Raw genomic sequence first — 23,570 nt, 5'->3', positions numbered from 1 at the left:
GGCTGGGACCCATGGTAAGGTTCCCAGAGGCAGTTGCGGTGCCAGGGGATGTGTATATGGCATTGATTTTAGGAACCGGGAGATGGAAAAAGATGCTTGGTCGTCCTCCTACTTCAAATTTGGGGCACTGTGCGTGCAATCTACTGTGCCACCAGATATGAGTGGTGTGTTAAGTAGTACTATTCTTATCAGTTTAATCCCTGTTACGTCCCCTATCAGGGGACATGTATATGGCATGGATTTTAGGAACCAGGAGATGGAAAAAGATGCTTGGTCAGTCCTCCTACTTCAAATTTGGGGAACTGCGCGTGCAATCGTGGCCGGACTTTTAGCCGACGGACATTTGGCAGACGGACATTTGGCCGGCGAACATTTGGCTGAAACACAAGTGGCTGTCAGATAACAGTCCGGCCATGAGATAGATAGATTTGATAGATAGATAGATACATAGATACATAGATTAGATAGATAGATCAATAGATGCAATAGATACATTTGATAGATACAATAGATAGATAGATAGATAGATTTGATAGATAAATAGATAGATTTGATAGATAGATAATTTCCCAGACAGAGAATTACAAGATGTGTGGTCTGGGACCCATGGTAAGCTTCCCAGAGGCAGTTGCGGCGCCAGGGGTCGTGTATATGGCATGAATTTTAGGAACCGGGAGATGGAAAAAGATGCTTGGTCGGTCCTCCTACTTCATATTTGGGGCACTGCGCGTGCAATATACTGTGCCACCAGATATGAGTGGTGTGTTAAGTAGTACTATTCTTATCAGTTTAATCCCTGTTACGTCCCCTATCAGGGGATGTGTATATGGCATGGATTTTAGGAACCGGGAGATGGAAAAAGATGCTTGGTCGGTCCTCCTACTTCAAATTTGGGGCACTGCGCGTGCAATCTACTGTGCCACCAGATATGAGTGTTGTGCTAAGTAGAACTAGGATGTGTATATGGCATGCATTTTAGGAACCGGGAGATGGAAAAAGATGCTTGGTCGGTCCTCCTACTTCAAATTTGGGGCACTGCGCGTGCAATCCTGGCCAGACTTTTAGCCGACGGACATTTGGCCGACGGACATTTGGCCGACGGACATTTGGCCAAAACACAAGTGGCTGTCAGATAACAGTCCGGCCACGAGATAGATAGATTTGATAGATAGATAGATACATAGATTAGATAGATAGATCAATAGATGCAATAAATACATTTGATAGATACGATAGATAGATAGATAGATAGATAGATAGATAGATAGATAGATTTGATAGCTAAATAGATAGATTTGATAGATTGATAATTTCCCAGACAGAGAATTACAAGACGTGCGGTCTGGGACCCATGGTAACCTTCACAGAGGCAGTTGCGGCGCCAGAGGACTTGTATATGGCATGGATTTTAGGAACCGGGACATGGAAAAAGATGCTTGGTCGGTCCTCCTACTTCAAATTTGGGGCACTGCGCATGCAATCTACTGTGCCACCAGATATGAGTGGTGTGTTAAGTAGTACTATTCTTATCAGTTTAATCCCTGTTACGTCCCTTATCAGGTGACGTGAATATGGCATGGATTTTAGGAACCGGGAGATGGAAAAAGATGCTTGGTCGGTCCTCCTAATTCAAATTTGGGGCACTGCTCGTGCAATCGTGGCCGGCCTTTTAGCTGACGGACTTTTGGCAGACCGACATTTGGCCGACGGACATTTGGCCGAAACACAAGTGGCTGTCAGATAAGTCCGGCCACAAGATAGATAGATTTGATAGATAGATACATAGATTAGATAGATCAATAGATGCAATAGATACGTTTGATAGATACGATGAATAGATTGATAGATTTGATAGATAAATAGATAGATTTGATAGATAGATAATTTCCCAGACAGAGAATTACAAGACGTGCGGTCTGGGACCCATGGTAAGCTTCCCAGAGGCAGTTGCGGCACCAGGGGACGTGTATATGGCATGGATTTTAGGAACCGGGAGATGGAAAAAGATGCTTGGTCAGTCCTCCTACTTCAAATTTGGGGCACTGCGCGTGCAATCTACTGTGCCACCAGATATGAGTGGTGTGTTAAGTAGTACTATTCTTATCAATTTAATCCCTGTTATGTCCCCTATCAGGGGACGTGTATATGGCATGGATTTTAGGAACCGGGAGATGGAAAAAGATGCTTGGTCGGTCCTCCTAATTCAAATTTGGGGCACTGCTCGTGCAATCATGGCCAGACTTTTAGCCGACGGACATTTGGCAGACGGACATTTGGCCGACGGACATTTGGCCGAAACACAAGTGGCTGTCAGATAACAGTCCGGCCATGAGATAGATTTGATAGATAGATACATAGATTAGATAGATCAATAGATGCAATAGATACATTTAATAGATACGATAGATAGATAGATAGATAGATAGATAGATAGATAGATTTGATAGATAAATAAATAGATTTGATAGATAGATAATTTCCCAGACAGAGAATTACAAGACGTGCGGTCTGGGACCCATGGTAAGGTTCCTAGAGGCAGTTGCGGCGCCAGGGGACGTGATTATGGCATGGATTTTAGGAACCGGGAGATGGAAAAAGATGCTTGGTCGGTCCTCCTACTTCAAATTTGGGGCACTGCGCGTGCAATCATGGCCAGACTTTTAGCCGACGGAAATTTGGCAGACGGACATTTGGCCGACGGACATTTGGCCGAAACACAAGTGGCTGTCAGATAAGTCCGGCCACGAGATAGATAGATTTGATAGATAGATACATAGATTAGATAGATCAATAGATGCAATAGATACGTTTGATAGATACGATGAATAGATAGATAGATTTGATAGATAAATAGATAGATTTGATAGATAGATAATTTCCCAGACAGAGAATTACAAGACGTGCGGTCTGGGACCCATGGTAAGGTTCCTAGAGGCAGTTGCGGCGCCAGGGGACGTGATTATGGCATGGATTTTAGGAACCGGGAGATGGAAAAAGATGCTTGGTCGGTCCTCCTACTTCAAATTTGGGGCACTGCGCATGCAATCTACTATGCCACCAGATATGAGTGGTGTGTTAAGTAGTACTATTCTTATCAGTTTAATCCCTGTTACGTCCCTTATCAGGGGATGTGAATATGGCATGGATTTTAGGAACCGGGAGATGGAAAAAGATGCTTGGTCGGTCCTCCTTATTCAAATTTGGGGCACTGCTCGTGCATTCGTGGCCGGCCTTTTAGCTGACGGACATTTGGCAGACCGACATTTGGCCGACGGACATTTGCCCGAAACACAAGTGGCTGTCAGATAACAGTCCGGCCACGAGATAGATAGATTTGATAGATAGATAGATACATAGATTAGATAGATCAATAGATGCAATAGATACGTTTGATAGATACGATGGATAGATAGATAGATTTGATAGATAAATAGATAGATTTGATAGATAGATAATTTCCCAGACAGAGAATTACAAGACGTGCGGTCTGGGACCCATGGTAAGCTTCCCAGAGGCAGTTGCGGCACCAGGGGACGTGTATATGGCATGGATTTTAGGAACCGGGAGATGGAAAAAGATGCTTGGTCAGTCCTCCTACTTCAAATTTGGGGCACTGCACGTGCAATCTACTGTGCCACCAGATATGAGTGGTGTGTTAAGTAGTACTATTCTTATCAATTTAATCCCTGTTATGTCCCCTATCAGGGGACGTGTATATGGCATGGATTTTAGGAACCGGGAGATGGAAAAAGATGCTTGGTCGGTCCTCCTACTTCAAATTTGGGGCACTGCACGTGCAATCATGGCCAGACTTTTAGCCGACGGACATTTGGCAGACGGACATTTGGCCGACGGACATTTGGCCGAAACACAAGTGGCTGTCAGATAACAGTCCGGCCATGAGATAGATTTGATAGATAGATACATAGATTAGATAGATCAATAGATGCAATAGATACATTTAATAGATACGATAGATAGATAGATAGATAGATTTGATAGATAAATAAATAGATTTGATAGATAGATAATTTCCCAGACAGAGAATTACAAGACGTTCGGTCTTGGACCCATGGTAAGGTTCCTAGAGGCAGTTGCGGCGCCAGGGGACGTGTATATGGCATGGATTTTAGGAACCGGGAGATGGAAAAAGATGCTTGGTCGGTCCTCCTACTTCAAATTTGAGGCACTGTGCATGCAATCTACTGTGCCACCAGATATGAGTGGTGTGTTAAGTAGTACTATTCTTATCAATTTAATCCCTGTTACGTCCCCTATCAGGGGACGTGTATATGGCATGGATTTTAGGAACCGGGAGATGGAAAAAGATGCTTGGTTGGTCCTCCTACTTCAAATTTGGGGCACTGCGCGTGCAATCGTGGCCGGACTTTTAGCCGACGGACATTTAGCCGACGGACATTTGGCCGACGAACATTTGGCTGAAACACAAGTGGCTGTCAGATAACAGTCCGGCCACGAGATAGATAGATTTGATAGATAGATACATAGATACATAGATTAGATAGATAGATAGATCAATAGATGCAATAGATACATTTGATAGATACAATAGATAGATAGATGATAGATAGATAGATAGATAGATTTGATAGATAAATAGATAGATTTGATAAATAGATAATTTCCCAGACAGAGAATTACAAGACGTGTGGTCTGGGACCCATGGTAAGCTTCCCAGAGGCAGTTGCGGCGCCAGGGGTCGTGTATATGGCATGGATTTTAGGAACCGGGAGATGGAAAAAGATGCTTGGTCGGTCCTCCTACTTCATATTTGGGGCACTGCGCGTGCAATCTACTGTGCCACCAGATATGAGTGGTGTGTTAAGTAGTACTATTCTTATCAGTTTAATCCCTGTTACGTCCCCTATCAGGGGATGTGTATATGGCATGGATTTTAGGAACCGGGAGATGGAAAAAGATGCTTGGTCGGTCCTCCTACTTCAAAGTTGGGGCACTGCGCGTGCAATCTACTGGGCCACCAGATATGAGTGTTGTGTTAAGTAGTACTAGGATGTGTATATGGCATACATTTTAGGAACCGGGAGATGGAAAAGATGCTTGGTCGGTCCTCCTACTTCAAATTTGGGGCATTGCGCGTGCAATCCTGGCCAGACTTTTAGCCGACGGACATTTGGCCGACGGACATTTGGCCAAAACACAAGTGGCTGTCAGATAACAGTCCGGTGCAAGATGCTTGGTGCAAGATGCTTGGTCGGTCCTCCTACTTCATATTTGGGGCACTGCGCGTGCAATCTACTGTGCCACCAGATATGAGTGGTCTGTTAAGTAGTACTATTCTTATCAGTTTAATCCCTGTTACGTCCCCTATCAGGGGACGTGTATATGGCATGGATTTTAGGAACCGGGAGATGGAAAAAGATGCTTGGTCGGTCCTCCTACTTCAAATTTGGGGCACTGCGCATGCAATCGTGGCCGGACTTTTAGCCGACGGACATATGGCCGACGGACATTTGGCTGAAACACAAGTGGCTGTCAGATTACAGTCCGGCCACGAGATAGATAGATTTGATAGATGGATAGATAGATAGATAGATAGATAGATAGATAGATAGATACATAGATTAGATAGATAGATCAATAGATGCAATAAATACATTTGATAGATACGATAGATAGATAGATAGATAGATAGATAGATTTGATAGCTAAATAGATAGATTTGATAGATTGATAATTTCCCAGACAGAGAATTACAAGACGTGCGGTCTGGGACCCATGGTAACCTTCCCAGAGGCAGTTGCTGCGCCAGGGGACTTGTATATGGCATGGATTTTAGGAACCGGGAGATGGAAAAAGATGCTTGGTCGGTCCTCCTACTTCAAATTTGGGGCACTGCGCATGCAATCTACTGTGCCACCAGATATGAGTGGTGTGTTAAGTAGTACTATTCTTATCAGTTTAATCCCTGTTACGTCCCCTATCAGGGAACGTGAATATGGCATGGATTTTAGGAACCGGGAGATGGAAAAAGATGCTTGGTCGGTCCTCCTAATTCAAATTTGGGGCACTGCTCGTGCAATCATGGCCGTACTTTTAACTGACGGACATTTGGCAGACCGACATTTGGCCGACGGACATTTGGCCGAAACACAAGTGGCTGTCAGATAACAGTCCGGCCACGAGATAGATAGATTTGATAGATAGATAGATAGATAGATAGATACATAGATTAGATAGATCAATAGATGCAATAGATACGTTTGATAGATACAATGGATAGATAGATAGATAGATACATTTGATAGATAAATAGATAGATTTGATAGATAGATAATTTCCCAGACAGAGAATTACAAGACGTGCGGTCTGGGACCCATGGTAAGCTTCCCAGAGGCAGTTGCAGCACCAGGGGACGTGTATATGGCATGGATTTTAGGAACCGGGTGTGATGTCCTGTTATATGCAGGATCTTATGCAGTGTTTTTAAAGTAAGGGTTTGTTGCTCTTTAAATGAATAAAACAGGCAGTATGGTTTGAACTACCTGTTAAATCACTGGTGAGACTTTTACTGAAAGAAAACTTCGTAGATGCCAAGCAGAAGCAAGGAATAAATTAGTAGAAACAATTGTTGCAATATTGGTATGGAACTTAAAGCAAACAGTTCAGAGGTCTGATAGAATAAATATGTCCTTTGGTATACTTAGTATAACATCAGTAGTTGTATCCTTATTGTAACAATTCTTGGAACGTCTTCACGCACTCACACACTCATACATAAAATATATACAACACAGTCAGACTTTAGTAATAACCGGTAGAATATTCAGCAGAGGATATTAGCAAGGTAATGCGGATGCTTTCCAGAGAGAGACAAGGTAAGTAATTGATGCTTTTAAAGTGGATTAAATATTACCTTAGATTTGAGGAGAACGGATTACCTCTGTGACCGGTATACGGCGTTGGTGTGAGTGCGGCTTCCGGAACGCTGCAAGTAGATCCGGTGGCTCCTTGATCCGGATTGAAGTATAATGGATTCTGGTAGATTTGGAGAATAAATTAAATACTTTTGAAAGTTAAATGATAAGATAGAGATCCTCACTTACAACTGATGTTCTGAGAGAAAGAATAACAATGAAGCAAGTTAGTAATATTCAAGTTTAGAATCACAACATGAGGAATGCGATCAGAGAAGCTCCAAAGAGAAAACAATTTTCAGGCAAGGAATGATTGTTCAGGTGTGCCTGATATAGGGTGGAGGAAGGTAGGCGGGATATACCTTAAAGGTGTATCACACCGGGAGATGGAAAAAGATGCTTGGTCAGTCCTCCTACTTCAAATTTGGGGCACTGCGCATGCAATCTACTGTGCCACCAGATATGAGTGGTGTGTTAAGTAGTACTATTCTTATTAATTTAATCCCTGTTATGTCCCCTATCAGGGGACGTGTATATGGCATGGATTTTAGGAACCGGGAGATGGAAAAAGATACTTGGTCGGTCCTCCTACTTCAAATTTGGGGCACTGCGCGTGCAATCTACTGTGCCACCAGATATGAGTGGTCTGTTAAGTAGTACTATTCTTATCAGTTTAATCCCTGTTACGTCCCCTATCAGGGGACGTGTATATGGCATGGATTTTAGGAACCGGGAGATGGAAAAAGATGCTTGGTCGGTCCTCCTACTTCAAATTTGGGGCACTGCGCATGCAATCGTGGCCGGACTTTTAGCCGACGGACATATGGCCGACGGACATTTGGCCGAAACACAAGTGGCTGTCAGATTACAGTCCGGCCACGAGATAGATAGATTTGATAGATAGATAGATAGATAGATAGATACATAGATTAGATAGATCAATAGATGCAATAGATACATTTGATAGATACGATAGATAGATTTGATAGCTAAATAGATAGATTTGATAGATAATTTCCCAGACAGAGAATTACAAGAAGTGCGGTCTGGGATTCATGGTAAGATTCCCAGAGGCAATTGCGGCGCCAGGGGACGTGTATATGGCATGGATTTTAGGAACCGGGAGATGGAAAAAGATGCTTCGTCGGTCGTCCTACTTCAAATTTGGGGCACTGCACGTGCAATCTACTGTGCCACCAGATATGAGTGGTGTGTTAAGTAGTACTATTCTTATCAGTTTAATCCCTGTTACATCCCCTATCAGGGGACGTGTATATGGTATCGATTTTAGAATCCGGGAGATGGAAAAAGATGCTTGGTCGGTCCTCCTACTTCAAATTTGGGGCACTATGCGTGCAATCTACTATGCCACCAGATATGAGTGGTGTGTTAAGTAATACTATTCTTATCAGTTTAATCCCTGTTACGTCCCCTATCAGGGGACGTGTATATGGCATGGATTTTAGGAACTGGGAGATGGAAAAAGATGCTTGGTCGGTCCTCCTACTTCAAATTTGGGGCACTGCACGTGCAATCTACTGTGCCACCAGATATGAGTGGTGTGTTAAGTAGTACTATTCTTATCAGTTTAATCCCTGTTACGTCCCCTATCAGGGGACGTGTATATGGCATGCATTTTAGGAACCGGGAGATGGAAAAAGATGCTTGGTCGGTCCTCCTACTTCAAATTTGGGGCACTGCGCGTGCAATCGTGGCCGGACTTTTAGCCGACGGACATATGGCAGACGGACATTTGGCCGAAACACAAGTGGCTGTCAGATTACAGTCCGGCCACGAGATAGATAGATTTGATAGATAGATAGATAGATAGATAGATACATAGATTAGATAGATCAATAGATGCAATAGATACATTTGATAGATACGATAGATATATAGATTTGATAGCTAAATAGATAGATTTGATAGATAGATAATTTCCCAGACAGAGAATTACAAGACGTGCGGTCTGGGACTCATGGTAAGATTCCCAGAGGCAATTGCGGCGCCAGGGGACGTGTATATGGCATGGATTTTAGGAACCGGGAGATGGAAAAAGATGCTTCGTCGGTTGTCCTACTTCAAATTTGGGGCACTGCACATGCAATCTACTGTGCCACCAGATATGAGTGGTGTGTTAAGTAGTACTATTCTTATCAGTTTAATCCCTGTTACGTCCCCTATCAGGGGACGTGTATATGGTATCGATTTTAGAATCCGGGAGATGGAAAAAGATGCTTGGTCGGTCCTCCTACTTCAAATTTGGGGCACTATGCGTGCAATCTACTGTGCCACCAGATATGAGTGGTGTGTTAAGTAGTACTATTCTTATCAGTTTAATCCCTGTTACGTCCCCTATCAGGGGACGTGTATATGGTATCGATTTTAGGATACGGGAGATGGAAAAAGATGCTTGGTCGGTCCTCCTACTTCAAATTTGCGGCACTGCATGTGCAATCTACTGTTCCACGAGATTTGAGTGGTGTGTTAAGTAGTACTATTCTTATCAATTTAATCCCTGTTACGTCCCCTATCAGGGGACGTGTATATGGTATCGATTTTAGGAACCGGGAGATGGAAAAAGATGCTTGGTCGGTCCTCCTACTTCAAATTTGGGGCACTGCACGTGCAATCGTGGCTGGACTTTTAGCCAACGGACATTTGGCCGACGGACATTTGGCCGACGGACATTTGGCCGAAACACAAGTGGCTGTCAGATAACAGTCCGGCCACGAGATAGATAGATTTGATAGATAGATAGATAGATACATAGATTAGATAGATAGATCAATAGATGCAATAGATACATTTGATATATATGATATATAGATAGATAGATTTGATAGATAGATAGATAGATAGATAGATAGATAGATAGATAATTTCCCAGACAGAGAATTACAAGACATGTGGTCTGTGACCCATGGTAAGGTTCCCAAAGGCAGTTGCGGTGCCAGGGGACGTGTATTTGGCATGGATTATTGGAGATGGAAAAAGATGCTTGGTCGGTCCTCCTACTTCAAATTTGGGGCACTGCGCGTGCAATCTAATGTGCCACCAGATAGGAGTGGTTTGTTAAGTAGTACTATTCCTATCAGTTTAATCCCTGTTATGTGCCTTTTTTTTGGTTTGGTTTTTGAGGCCACAGTGCAGCACTAGAGGCCAGAAAAAATTGTCATGTACACTTGCCTGAAAAATCAGGTATTGTTGTAGCCGCTGCTGTAGCAGCGGCCAAAAAAATTGATGTTTGTTTCCCAGGCAGAAAGTGTCCTAAAACATTGCGGCTTGAACCCTAGTTGGTGGCGGATAAGTCACGCAAGTCATCCGGCATTCGAAGATAAAATACAGCAGCGTGTGGACCATTTTTAGCCCAAGGCAGCTCATCTCATCAGGCCTTTTTGATCTCACTGAAGGTATCTTCTTCCCCCCAGCCACGTACAACACCACGGGTACCAGATAGGTGACAACGAGCACCCTGTTGTGGTTGGTCTTCCTCCTCCTCCTCAAAGCCACATTCCTCCTCTGACTCCTCTTCCTCACAATCCTCTTCCAGCGTTGCCGCAGGTCCAGCAAGCGATGCTGATAAGGCTGTTTCTGGTGGTGATGGTGACCACAACTCTTCCTCTTCACGCTCATCTACGGCCTGATCCAGCACTCTTCGCAGCGCACGCTCCAGGAAGAAAACAAATGGTATGATGTCACTGATGGTGCCTTCTGTGCGACTGACTAGGTTTGTCACCTCCTCAAAAGGACGCATGAGCCTACAGGCATTGCGCATGAGCGTCCAGTAACGTGGCAAAAAATTCCCAGCTCTGTAGAGGCTGTCCTAGCACCCCCGGTCATACAAATACTCGTTAACGGCTTTTTCTTGTTGGAGCAGGCAGTCGAACATTAGGAGTGTTGAATTCCAACGTGTCGGGCTGTCGCAAATCAAGCGCCTCACTGGCATTTTGTTTCGCCGCTGGATATTGGAAAAGTGCGCCATGGTCGTGTAGGAACGCCTCAAATGGCCACACACCTTCCTGGCCTGCTTCAGGACATCCTGTAAGCCTGGGTACTTATGCACAAAGCGTTGTACGATCAGATTACACACATGTGCCATGCACGGCACATGTGTCAACTTGCCCAATTTCAATGCCACCACCAAATTATTTCCGTTGTCAGAAACCCCTTTGCCAATCTCCAGTTGGTGCGGAGTCAGCCACTGATCCACCTGTGCGTTCAGGGCGGACAGGAGTGCTGGTCCGGTGTGACTCTCTGCTTTCAGGCAAGTCCACCCCAAGACGGCGTGACACTGCCGTATCCGGGATGTGGAATAGTACATGGGGAGCTGGGGGGTGCCGTTGATGTGGAGCAAGACACAGCAGCAGAAGAGGACTCAGCTGAGGAGGTTATGGAAGAGGATTGAGTAGGAGGAGTAGAGGAGGTGGCAGCAGGCCTGCCTGCAAGTCGTGGCGGTGTCACCAACTCCTCTGCAGAGCCACGCATTCCATGCTTGGCAGCTGTCAGCAGGTTTACCCAATGCGCATTGTTGGTGACATACCTGCCCTGACCATGCTTTGCAGACCAGCTATCAGTGGTCAGATGGACCCTTGCCCCAACACTGTGTGCCAGACATGCGATTACTTCCTTTCGCACAATCGAGTACAGGTTGGGGATTGCCTTTTGTGCAAAGAAATTTTAGCCGGGTACCTTCCACTGCGGTGTCCCAATAGCTACACATTTTTTGAATGCCTCAGACTCCACCAGTTTGTATGGTAAAAGCTGGCGGGCTAAGAGTTCAGACAAGCCAGCTGTCAGACGCCGGGCAAGGGGGTTACTTTGTGACATTGGCTTATTACGCTGAAACATGTCCTTGACAGACACCTGACTGTGGGCAGATGAGCAGGAACTGCTCCTGAAGAGAGACGGAGTAGCGGATGGTTGAGAGGGGGCAAGGAGGACAGCAGTGGTTGACGTGGCTGAAGATGCTGGACCAGGAGGAGGATGGCGGCTTTGAGTTTGTGTGCTGCTTCTACTCATGTGTTGATCCCATAGGCGTTTGTGATGTGCGATCATGTGCCTTTGCAAAGCAGTTGTACCTAGGTGGGTGTTGGACTTCCCACGACTCCATTTCTTTTGGCACAGGTTGCAAATGGCATCGCTGTTGTCAGAGGCAGACACACAAAAAAATGCCATACTGCTGAGCTCTTAGATGACGGCATTCTGGTGGTGGCAACAGCATGCGTTGATTGGCGTGCTGTCTGTCTGACCCCGGGTGCCGATGCATGCTGTCTGACTGTGCCACTAGCTCCTTGCGACGACCTCCCCCTGCTTCCAACTCGTCTCCTCCTCCTCCTCCTCCTCTCTGTCTCCCCATCTGAACTTTCCCCCTGTTCTTCTTCTCTTCTAGTGGGCACCCACGTGACATCATCAACTGCTTTACTTGTATCTGACAAATCAACAAAGGAAGCAGCAGCGGGTACAAGATCATCATCATCACACTGTACGTCCATGTCTGTAATGCTGCCTGACTGAGACATATCACTGTTATCTACATCCTCTGTCAATGATAGTTGCGCATCACTCATTTCTTCCAACTGATGTGTAAATAACTCCTCTGACAGATCAAGTGAAGTGGCTGTGGTGATTGTGTTGGTGGTGGCGGCTGGCGGGCGAGTGGTAACTTGAGAGGTGCCCGAAGGTAAGCTGGAGGAGGATGGTGCGTCAAGGTTCGGAGCGGAAGCTATAGAAGATTGGGTGTCCTGTGTTAAAAAGTCAACTATGTCCTCAGAACTTTTCAAGTTCATGGGACGTGGCCTCTGAACACTGGGCATTATTCTAGGGCCAAAGGGAATCACAGCACCACGACCATGAGGGCACCTGTGGGGTGGCCTGCCTCTGCCTGTCATTTTTTTTAAATGTACACTTACACTACTATTAAACAAGATATGAGTGGTGCCACTGGGCAAGTGGGCACAGTATACGCTGTGAGCCTGACACAAAAAAGCAGACTGATGTTTCACAGTCCAAAAAGTTTTCTTTTTTTAAATGTACACTTACACTACTATTAAACAAGATATGAGTGGTGGCACTGGGCAAGTGGGCACAGTATACGCTGTGAGCCTGACACAAAAAAGCAGACTGATGTTTCACAGTCCAAAAAGTTTTTATTTTTTTAAATGTACACTTACACTACTGTTAAACAAGATATGAGTGGTGGCACTGGGCAACTGGGCCCAGTATAAGCTGTGAGCCTGACACAAAAAAGCAAACTGATGTTTCACAGTCCAAAATTTTTTTTTTGTTTTTAAATGTACACTTACACTACTATTAAAAAAGATATGAGTGGTGGCACTAGGCAAGTGGGCACAGTATACGCTGTGAGCCTGACACAAAAAAGCAGACGGATGTTTCACAGTCCAAAAAGTTTTTATTTTTTTAAATGTACACTTACACTACTATTAAAAAAGATGTGAGTGGTGGCACTGGGCAAGTGGGTACAGTATACGCTGTGAGCCTGACACAAAAAAGCAGACTGATGTTTCACAGTCCAAAAAGTTTTTATTTTTTTAAATGTACACTTACACTACTATTAAACAAGATATGAGTGGTGGCACTGGGCAAGTGGGCCCAGTATAAGCTGTGAGCCTGACACAAAAAAGCAGACTGATGTTTCACAGTCCAAAAAGTTTTTATTTTTTTAAATGTACACTTACACTACTATTAAACAAGATATGAGTGGTGGCACTGGGCGTGGGCCCAGTATAAGCTGTGAGCCTGACACAAAAAAGCAGTCTGATGTTTCACAGTCCAAAAAGTATTTTTTATTTTTAAATGTACACTTACACTACTATTAAACAAGATATGAGTGTTGGCACTGGGCAAGTGGGCACAGTATACGCTGTGAGCCTGACACAAAAAAGCAGACTGATGTTTCACAGTCCAAAAAGTTTTTTTGATTTTTAAATGTACACTTACACTACTATTAAACAAGATATGAGTGGTGGCACTGGGCAAGTGGGCACAGTATTCTCTGTGAGCCTGACACAAAAAAGCAGGCGGATGTTTCACAGTCCAAAAAGTTTTTATTTTTTTAAATGTACACTTACACTACTATTAAACAAGATATGAGTGGTGGCACTGGGCAAGTGGGTACAGTATACGCTGTGAGCCTGACACAAAAAAGCAGACTGATGTTTCACAGTCCAAAAAGTTTTTATTTTTTTAAATGTACACTTACACTACTATTAAACAAGATATGAGTGGTGGCACTGGGCAAGTGGGCACAGTATACGCTTTGAGACTGGCACACACGCTGGCAGGCAGGCAACTGCAATTAGATTACACAAGCAGACTGATGTTTCACAGTCAAAAAAGTTTTTTTTTTTAAATTTACACTACTGTTACAGCAGATATGAGTGGTGGCACTGGGCAAGTGGGCACAGTATACGCTGTGAGCCTGGCACACACGCTGGCAGGCAGGCAACTGCAATTAGATTACACTAGCAGACTGATGTTTCACAGTCGAAAAAGTTTTTTTTTAAATTACACTACTGTTACACCAGATATGAGTGGTGGCACTGGGCAAGTGGGCCTGGCACACACGCTGGCAGACAGGCAACTGCAATTAGATTACACTAGCAGACTGATGTTTCACAGTCGAAAAAGTTTTTTTTTTTAAATTTACACTACTGTTACACCAGATATGAGTGGTGACACTGAGCAAGTGGGCCTGGCACACGCGCTGGCAGGCAACTGCAATTAGATTACACAAGCAGACTGATGTTTCACAGTCAAAAAAGTTTTTTTTTTTAAATTTACACTACTATTACACCAGATATGAGTGGTGGCACTGGGCAAGTGGGCCTGGCACACACGCTGGCAGGCAGGCAACTGCAATTAGATTACACTAGCAGACTGATGTTTCACAGTCAAAAAAGTTTTTTTTTTTAAATTTACACTACTGTTACACCTGATATGAGTGGTGGCACTGGGCAAGTGGCTTGGCAGGCAGGCAACTGCAATTAGATTACACAGGAAAAACAAAAACAAAAACAGACTGATGTTCTAGCCCTAAAAAGGGCTTTTTGGGGTGCTTTCCTTACAGCAGAGATCAGATGAGTCCTTCAGGACTGTAGTGGACACTGAATACACTAGCCTAGCTATCAATTTCCCTATTAAATAACCAGCAGCTACACTGTCCCTCCTCTCACTAACAATGCAGCTTCCGAATGAATCTAAAATGGCTGCTGTCCAGGAGCTGGGAGGGTCTGCTGCTGATTGGCTGGAATGTGTCTGCAGACTGTGAGATACAGGGTCAAAGTTTACTCAATGATGACGAATAGGAGCGGATCGAACATCGCATATGTTCGCCCACTGTTGCGAATGCGAACAAGCTATGTTCGCCGGGAACTATTCGCTGGCAAACTATTCACAACATCACTAATATACATATACATTTTAAAATGCTGCCCATAGCTGCGATTACTTACCCCCTTCAATGCGTGAAGTCATCAGAATGAGCCATTAAAGCCTATGGAAGAGCGCTCATATGAGTGCAATACTTCCCAGCAATGCGAACACAAGCTCATTAAATCTATAGGAATAGATATATAGGTATATAAATTTTTAAATGAAAATAAAAAATTCCTGTATGTGAAGAACATTGGAATGTGAAATATGGATCAAATACAGAGTAAAACACATTATTAATTATTAATATTAAATAAATAAGATTTTTTAATTGTTCAGGTTTTTTACTGCAAATATAAATATAAATATTTATTTATAAATATATATATATATATATATATATATATATATATATATTAAGTGTTACCCTCTGATGAAGTGAATGTAATTCACGAAACGCGTAAGGGCACGCCCACTTCTGATGTCACTTCCTGTCCAGTGAGACCAAGCTTCAAACACTTCAGCAACGGACCCTGTCACAGACAGGCTTAAGAATCCACATCCATCCGGATACTGTGAGCTATCTAGAGCTCAAAAAACCACAAGGAATCATCATCTAGCTTTATTTACAGCAGTTCATGTAACTATTTATTACGGTTTTCCATCATAAACACCAACTTATCCACCTGAACTCTGGGAGCTTTTCAGAGCTCAAAACCACCACAAGGAATTTACCTTCAGCTGTACTTACAGCATCCTATACCACAATATCACTAATTTTTATCAGCTAGCTGTTTTTGCACCTGCCCTGATAAAAAAACTCACTACCGGATTTAAAGAAATATACTATATTGCATCTGCTCACCTATTTCTGTCCCTGATCTGGACTATTATCAAAGAGGATTTCTGTTATCATTTTTTATTGGATATTGGAAAATAAAAGTGTTTTTGTTTTAAATTTCACTTTGTGTCCTTGCAAGCATCATTTATACACATCTCATGAGTGCTGCAATTAATATCCACAATTGATCTCATAGTATGTAAACTGAGCACTAATTGGTTTGCATACATAAAGTTTATACCATACTCCAGAGAGGAGAAGCCTTTCAAGTATAAAGAAGGGGAAAATAAATAAACAGCAACAAGGAAAGAAATCCAGCAAAAAGAATTAAAGTGTCTCTACCTAACTCCAGAGAGGAGAAGTTTGTCTGAAATACCAACATATTTCTACTCCAGGGATATCAAGATTTCCACCTGCTAAAAGTTTCTGCATACCAGCTGGAAACATCTTTACCAGAGATAGGGAACACATACCCTCCATGCTTCCAACATACCTCACATGTTTGAGGTTAAACAAGGTGAGCACATTTAAATCTCACGTTTAGTTTTTGATTGCCTAGTTCTGACATACTGCACCATAATTTGGTCTTGTTTTTGTTTTTCTCCATTCTATGTGTGCTGAACTCTGAAACTCAACTCTCTCTCTATATATATATATATATATATATATATACAACTTCAACAGGTAAGTCCAGCACCTTTCTTTATGCTATTATTCCAGCATTTTTTCAGCATATTTCAGCATACTTATCATTATTAGAGTAGTGCACGTACGCTAAGTGGGGTCTGCCAGCCCACATATATAAATATAGTGAAATAAATATTGTCAGCACTTATTGATAAAAAATATCCATTCTTTATTGAGGTAACAAACATACGGCTAGATTTAGAGTTTGGCGGTAGCCGTCAAAACCAGCGTTAGGGGGTCCTAACGCTGGTTTTTACCGCCCGCTGGTATTTGGAGTCAGTCATTAAAGGGTCTAACGCTCACTTTGCAGCCGCGACTTTTCCATACCGCAGATTCCCCTATACTTCAGGAAAGTTTTCTTCTGTAAAAAGCACACTGGTCTAAAAGAGGCTGCTTCCGGGTGGTAAATCGCCATAGAACAAGCCACTGAGCTGTTGTTCGTTCCTGGTAGAGCGCTTCTCTCTCTGTATGCAAATTATTATGACCCTGGGGAAGTCTCCCTATGGGTGATGGGGGAAACCAGACGTGGACTCCTTGCCCAGTGTGCTTAGAGGAATGTGGCTGCACCTCACTGACGAGGCCCATAGGAGGCCGAAACGATCGTCTGGGGTTGTCATGTTCCTTGTTCAGAGGAGAATTGCCTGGTATTTCGGGGCTGGACTGACCTTACTTGGCGGGATCAGACTGATATACTTCAGGAAAGTTTTCTTCTGTGAAAAGCACACTGGTCTAAAAGAGGCTGCTTCCGGGTGGTAAATCGCCATAGAACAAGCCACTGAGCTGTTGTTCGTTCCTGGTAGAGCGCTTCTCTCTCTGTATGCAATTGCGTATCCTATCTTTTCAATGGGATCTTTCTAATGCCGGTATTTAGAGTCGTGGCTGAAGTGAGCGTTAGAAATCTAACGACAAAACTCCAGCCGCAGAAAAAAAACAGGAGTTAAGAGCTTTTTGGGCTATCGCCGGTTCATAAAGCTCTTAACTACTGTGCTCTACAGTACACTAACACCCATAAACTACCTATGTACCCCTAAACCGAGGTCCCCCCACATCGCCGCCACTCGATTAAAATTTTTAACCCCTAATCTGCCGCTCCGTATACCGCCGCCATCTACGTTATCCCTATGAACCCCTAATCTGCTGCCCCTAACACCGCCGACCCCTATATTATATTTATTAACCCCTAATCTGCCCCCCTCAACGTCGCCGACACCTACCTACACTTATTAACCATTAATCTGCCGACCGGACCTCACCACTACTATAATAAATGTATTAACCCCTAAAGCTAAGTCTAACCCTAACACTAACACCCCCCTAAGTTAAATATAATTTAAATCTAACAAAATAAATTAACTCTTATTAAATAAATTATTCCTATTTAAAGCTAAATACTTACCTGTAAAATAAACCCTAATATAGCTACAATATAACGAATAATTATATTGTAGCTATTTTAGGATTAATATTTATTTTACAGGCAACTTTGTAATTATTTTAACCAGGTACAATAGCTATTAAATAGTTAAGAACTATTTAATAGCTACCTACTTCAAATAATTACAAAATTACCTGTAAAATAAATCCTAACCTAAGTTACAATTAAACCTAACACTACACTATCAATTAATTAATTAAATAAAATACCTACAATTATCTACAATTAAACCTAACACTACACTATCAATAAATTAATTAAATACAATACCTACAAATAAATACAATTAAATAAACTAACTAAAGTACAAAAAATAAAAAAGAACTAAGTTACAAAAAATAAAAAAATATTTACAAACATTAGAAAAATATTACAACAATTTTAAACTAATTACACCTACTCTAAGCCCCCTAATAAAATAACAAAACCCCCCAAAATAAAAAAAAAATGTCCTACCCTATTCTAAAATTAAAATAGAAAATCTCTTTTACCTTACCAGCCCTTAAAAGGGCCCTTTGCGGGACATGCCCCAAAGAATTCAGCTCTTTTGCCTGTAAAAAAAATACAATACCGCCCCCCAACATTACAACCCACCACCCACATACCCCTAATCTAACCCAAACCCCGCTTAAATAAACCTAACACTAAGCCCCTGAAGATCTTCCTACCTTGTCTTCACCATGCCAGGTATCACTGATCGCTCCAGGCTCCGAATTCTTCATCCAAGCCCAAGCGGGGGCTGGAGATCCATCATCCGGCTTGAAGTCTTCTATCAAGCGGCGGCTGAAGAGGTCCAGAAGAGGCTCCAAAGTCTTCATCCTATCCGGGCAGAAGAGTAGATCCGGACCGGCAACCATCTTCTTCCAAGCAGTGACAAGTGGCTCCATCTTGAAGACCTCCAGCGCGGATCCATCCTCTTCTTGCGACGTCCTAAGTCCGAATGAAGGTTCCTTTAAATGACGTCATCCAAGATGGCGTCCCTCGAATTCCGATTGGCTGATAGGATTCTATCAGCCAATCGGAATTAAGGTAGGAAAATTCTGATTGGCTGATGGAATCAGCCAATCAGAATCAAGTTCAATCCGATTGGCTGATCCGATCAGCCAATCAGATTGAGCTTGCATTCTATTGGCTGATCGGAACAGCCAATAGAATGCAAGCTCAATCTGATTGGCTGATCGGATCAGCCAATCGGATTGAACTTGAATCTGATTGGCTGATTCCATCAGCCAATCAGAATTTTCCTACCTTAATTCAGATTGGCTGATAGAATCACAGTGAAGGATAAATAGGAGCGCCTAGGGCTTAGGTATAATCAGGAATCACACTTTCGGTTGAAAATACATAAAACTATTTATTACAACATACCCAATAAAACAGAAAAATTAAAATAAATTCATCATTTCAGTAATTGGAACAGGTTATTGGGACCCTTGTTTAAGGATCTTTACATAAATGAATCAGTTCCTCATTCAATTATTATAGATGGGGGGAGGGGTGGATTAGGTCCTCCAAGGAATAGAGAGTGTGAATAAAAAAGATACTGTGCTTTGACACAATAGAAAATTACCAAATCAACATGGGTTCACAATATATAGTATGTGACACAGTAGTGGAAATCAGTGATTACAATACAGTGATATAAAATGATGTGACAAAAAAGAAGCTAAAAGAAAAATATAAAAAATTCAAAAAATTCAAAAATTCAAAGCTCAAAAAATAAAAAAATAATAAAAAATATAGGAAATAAAACCGGTTTTCAAAAAGGTATATACGTGGACAAAAAATATATGTGATAGTGATAAAAAATGGAGTGTGATAAAATGCAATATTAAATCATCCTTAATACAGATTTCTGATAAGGAAATGATCTCATGAAATATAAAATGTTAAATATACCAAAGTAAACAAATGTAATAACACTGGCCAGGTATCTAATAATAAACAGGCGGATTACGATGTTGTTATCAACACTAGACAATGATAATAAATGTATTAAAAATACTACTAATATTCTATAACAAGTCCAAATAAAAAGTGATAAAAGTCCAATTAGTGAGAATCCACACTAGTGGAAGACTGGTTGGAAGCAATAAAAACAATATTCTTGGATGCTGTCCTGATCCAGAATCCTAGTCTGTACAGCGTGGACCTGAAATCAAAAACAGAAAAATCCTCACATAAAAGGCCTATAGGGTAAAGTCTAATGGTGATCAAACTTACCCCAAATGCCAAAAGTCCTGGTACTGATGAAGCCTCACAAATCTCTACGCGTTTCGGCCCTGCAGCGGGGCCTTTTTCAAGATATAATGAGGCTATGGTGAAACTAAACTTATATGCCCAATATTGGGGAAGTGCTAAATAAAAAGGCACCAAAAATGAGATTACCGGCGGTTAAAACTGCCGCCAAACGCTTATCGCATCATTTCCTCCGCTAAACCGGATATCCGCTTTGCCGGTTAACTTCCGGTTGCGTCATTTCCTGTAGCTACGGCCGACTTCCGGTTTTGGTATTTTCCGGCGGACGCGCTGCCATTTTGGTTTTGGGCAAAAATACTTTTTTGACTAACCGGCTGGAGACTTCATTGATTAGAGAAAAAAGGGGAATAAGGGAATATATTTATACCTAAATTTGAGTTAGATTTTAGGCTCATGGATACCAGGATACACAGGTCTTGACACAATAACGGTTACATCAAATTATGACATAATAATGGGCATCAAAGAATGTTAAAAAAATGCTGAACTTAAGTAAATGTTTGGAACTAAACATCGTTCCCAAGGGCCTAATGATAACAAAAGAATGTTCCTTCAATACTAACTCCGAAGAGTTTTCAGACAGCTGGAACAAAATTATCATTGAGGCTTCCCGGGAGCTGATGAAACTTATTATTAAATATAGGGAACTTCTATTAACGCATATAGACTCAGAGATACAGACTGAGGAAAAGAATATGGAGATATTCAAAGATTCCCAGACTTTCAAGGAGAAACAAGAACATCTATACACTAAGATTAACAAACTAAAAGATGATACAATTGCAAAGAAAACAAAGAAAATAAATAGGGACCTGAATGCTGCCCAGGACAACTCCGGAAATAATGGGAATGAAGAAGGTGACCCCAACAACATAGAGTTGACACGACAACCACCCCTCACCTATCCACAAATCCGAGAAGACAGGAGAGAGCCTGCTCCCAAGGAACACTATATCAACAGACACGTAGAAACTAGAGAAGGTGCCAGATTTAGAAATCCCCATGAGAACCATTCCCCATATGGTATCAATAGATCACAACAAAGGGGATTCTCCAATGGAGAACGCCAAGGGAATCCCTTCAGGGACAACCGGTATATTAATGGAAAATCTCATTATCAGAGACCACCAAATAATAGTAGAAGAAACAACATGTACAGAGAAAACTGTTTTTGATTTCAGGTCCACGCTGTACAGACTAGGATTCTGGATCAGGACAGCATCCAAGAATATTGTTTTTATTGCTTCCAACCAGTCTTTCCCTAGTGTGGATTCTCACTAATTGGACTTTTATCACTTTTTATTTGGACTTGTTATAGAATATTAGTAGTATTTTTAATACATTTATTATCATTGTCTAGTGTTGATAACAACATCATAATCCGCCTGTTTATTATTAGATACCTGGCCAGTGTTATTACATTTGTTTACTTTGGTATATTTAACATTTTATATTTCATGAGATCATTTCCTTATCAGGAATCTGTATTAAGGATGATTTAATATTGCATTTTATCACACTCCATTTTTTATCACTATCACATATATTTTTTGTCCACGTATATACCTTTTTGAAAACCGGTTTTATTTCCTATATTTTTTATTATTTTTTTATTTTGTTGAGCTTTGAATTTTTGGAATTTTTTATATTTTTCTTTTAGCTTCTTTTTTGTCACATCATTTTATATCACTGTATTGTAATCACTGATTTCCACTACTGTGTCACACACTATATATTGTGAACCCATGTTGATTTGGTAATTTTCTATTGTGTCAAAGCACAGTATCTTTTTTATTCACACTCTCTATTCCTTGGAGGACCTAATCCACCCCTCCCCCCATCTATAATAATTGGATGAGGAACTGATTCAATTATGTAAAGATCCTTAAACAAGGGTCCCAATAACCTGTTCCAATTACTGAAATGCTGAATTTATTTAAAGTTTTCTGTTTTATTGGGTATGTTGTAATAAATTGTTTTATGTATTTTCAACCGAAAGTGCGATTCCTGATTATACCTAAGCCCTAGGCGCTCCTATTTATCCTTCACTGCTATTTCTCCCAGACCCAATAGGGGGTATTCTTAATAGTGTAGCCGGTATATAGTCTTAGGCGCTGTCTGTCCTCCCATCCATTTCTGGCTGATAGAATCCTATCAGCCAATCGGAATTCGAGGGACGCCATCTTGGATGACGTCATTTAAAAGAACCTTCATTCGGACTTAGGACGTCGCAAGAAGAGGATGGATCCGCGCTGGAGGTCTTCAAGATGGAGCCGCTTTTCACCGCTTGGAAGAAGATGGTTGCCGGTCCGGATCTACTCTTCTGCCCGGATAGGATGAAGACTTTGGAGCCTCTTCTGGACCTCTTCAGCCGCCGCTTGATAGAAGACTTCAAGCCAGATGATGGATCTCCAGCCCCCGCTTGGGCTTGGATGAAGAATTCGGAGCCTGGAGCGATCGGTGATACCTGGCATGGTGAAGACAAGGTAGGAAGATCTTCAGGGGCTTAGTGTTAGGTTTATTTAAGGGGGGTTTGGGTTAGATTAGGGGTATGTGGGTGGTGGGTTGTAATGTTGGGGGGGGGTATTGTATGTTTTTTTTTACAGGCAAAAGAGCTGAATTCTTTGGGGCATGTCCCACAAAGGGCCCTTTTAAGGGCTGGTAAGGTAAAAGAGCGTTTCTATTTTAATTTTAGAATAGGGTAGGGCATTTTTTTTATTTTGGGTGGCTTTGTTATTTTATTAGGGGGCTTAGAGTAGAGGTAATTAGTTTAAAATTGTTGTAATATTTTTCTAATGTTTGTAAATATTTTTTTATTTTTTGTATCTTAGTTCTTTTTTATTTTTTGTACTTTAGTTAGTTTATTTAATTGTATTTATTTGTAGGTATTTTATGTAATTAATTTATTGATAGTGTAGTGTTAGGTTTAATTGTAGATAATTGTAGGTATTTTATTTAATTAATTTATTGATAGTGTAGTGTTAGGTTTAATTGTAACTTAGGTTAGGATTTATTTTACAGGTAATTTTGTAATTATTTTAACTAGGTAGCTATTAAA

This window comes from Bombina bombina, chromosome 1 (assembly GCF_027579735.1).
Source record: "Bombina bombina isolate aBomBom1 chromosome 1, aBomBom1.pri, whole genome shotgun sequence".
Classification (NCBI taxonomy): Eukaryota; Metazoa; Chordata; class Amphibia; order Anura; family Bombinatoridae; genus Bombina; species Bombina bombina.
Note: the sequence above shows the minus strand (reverse complement) of the source record.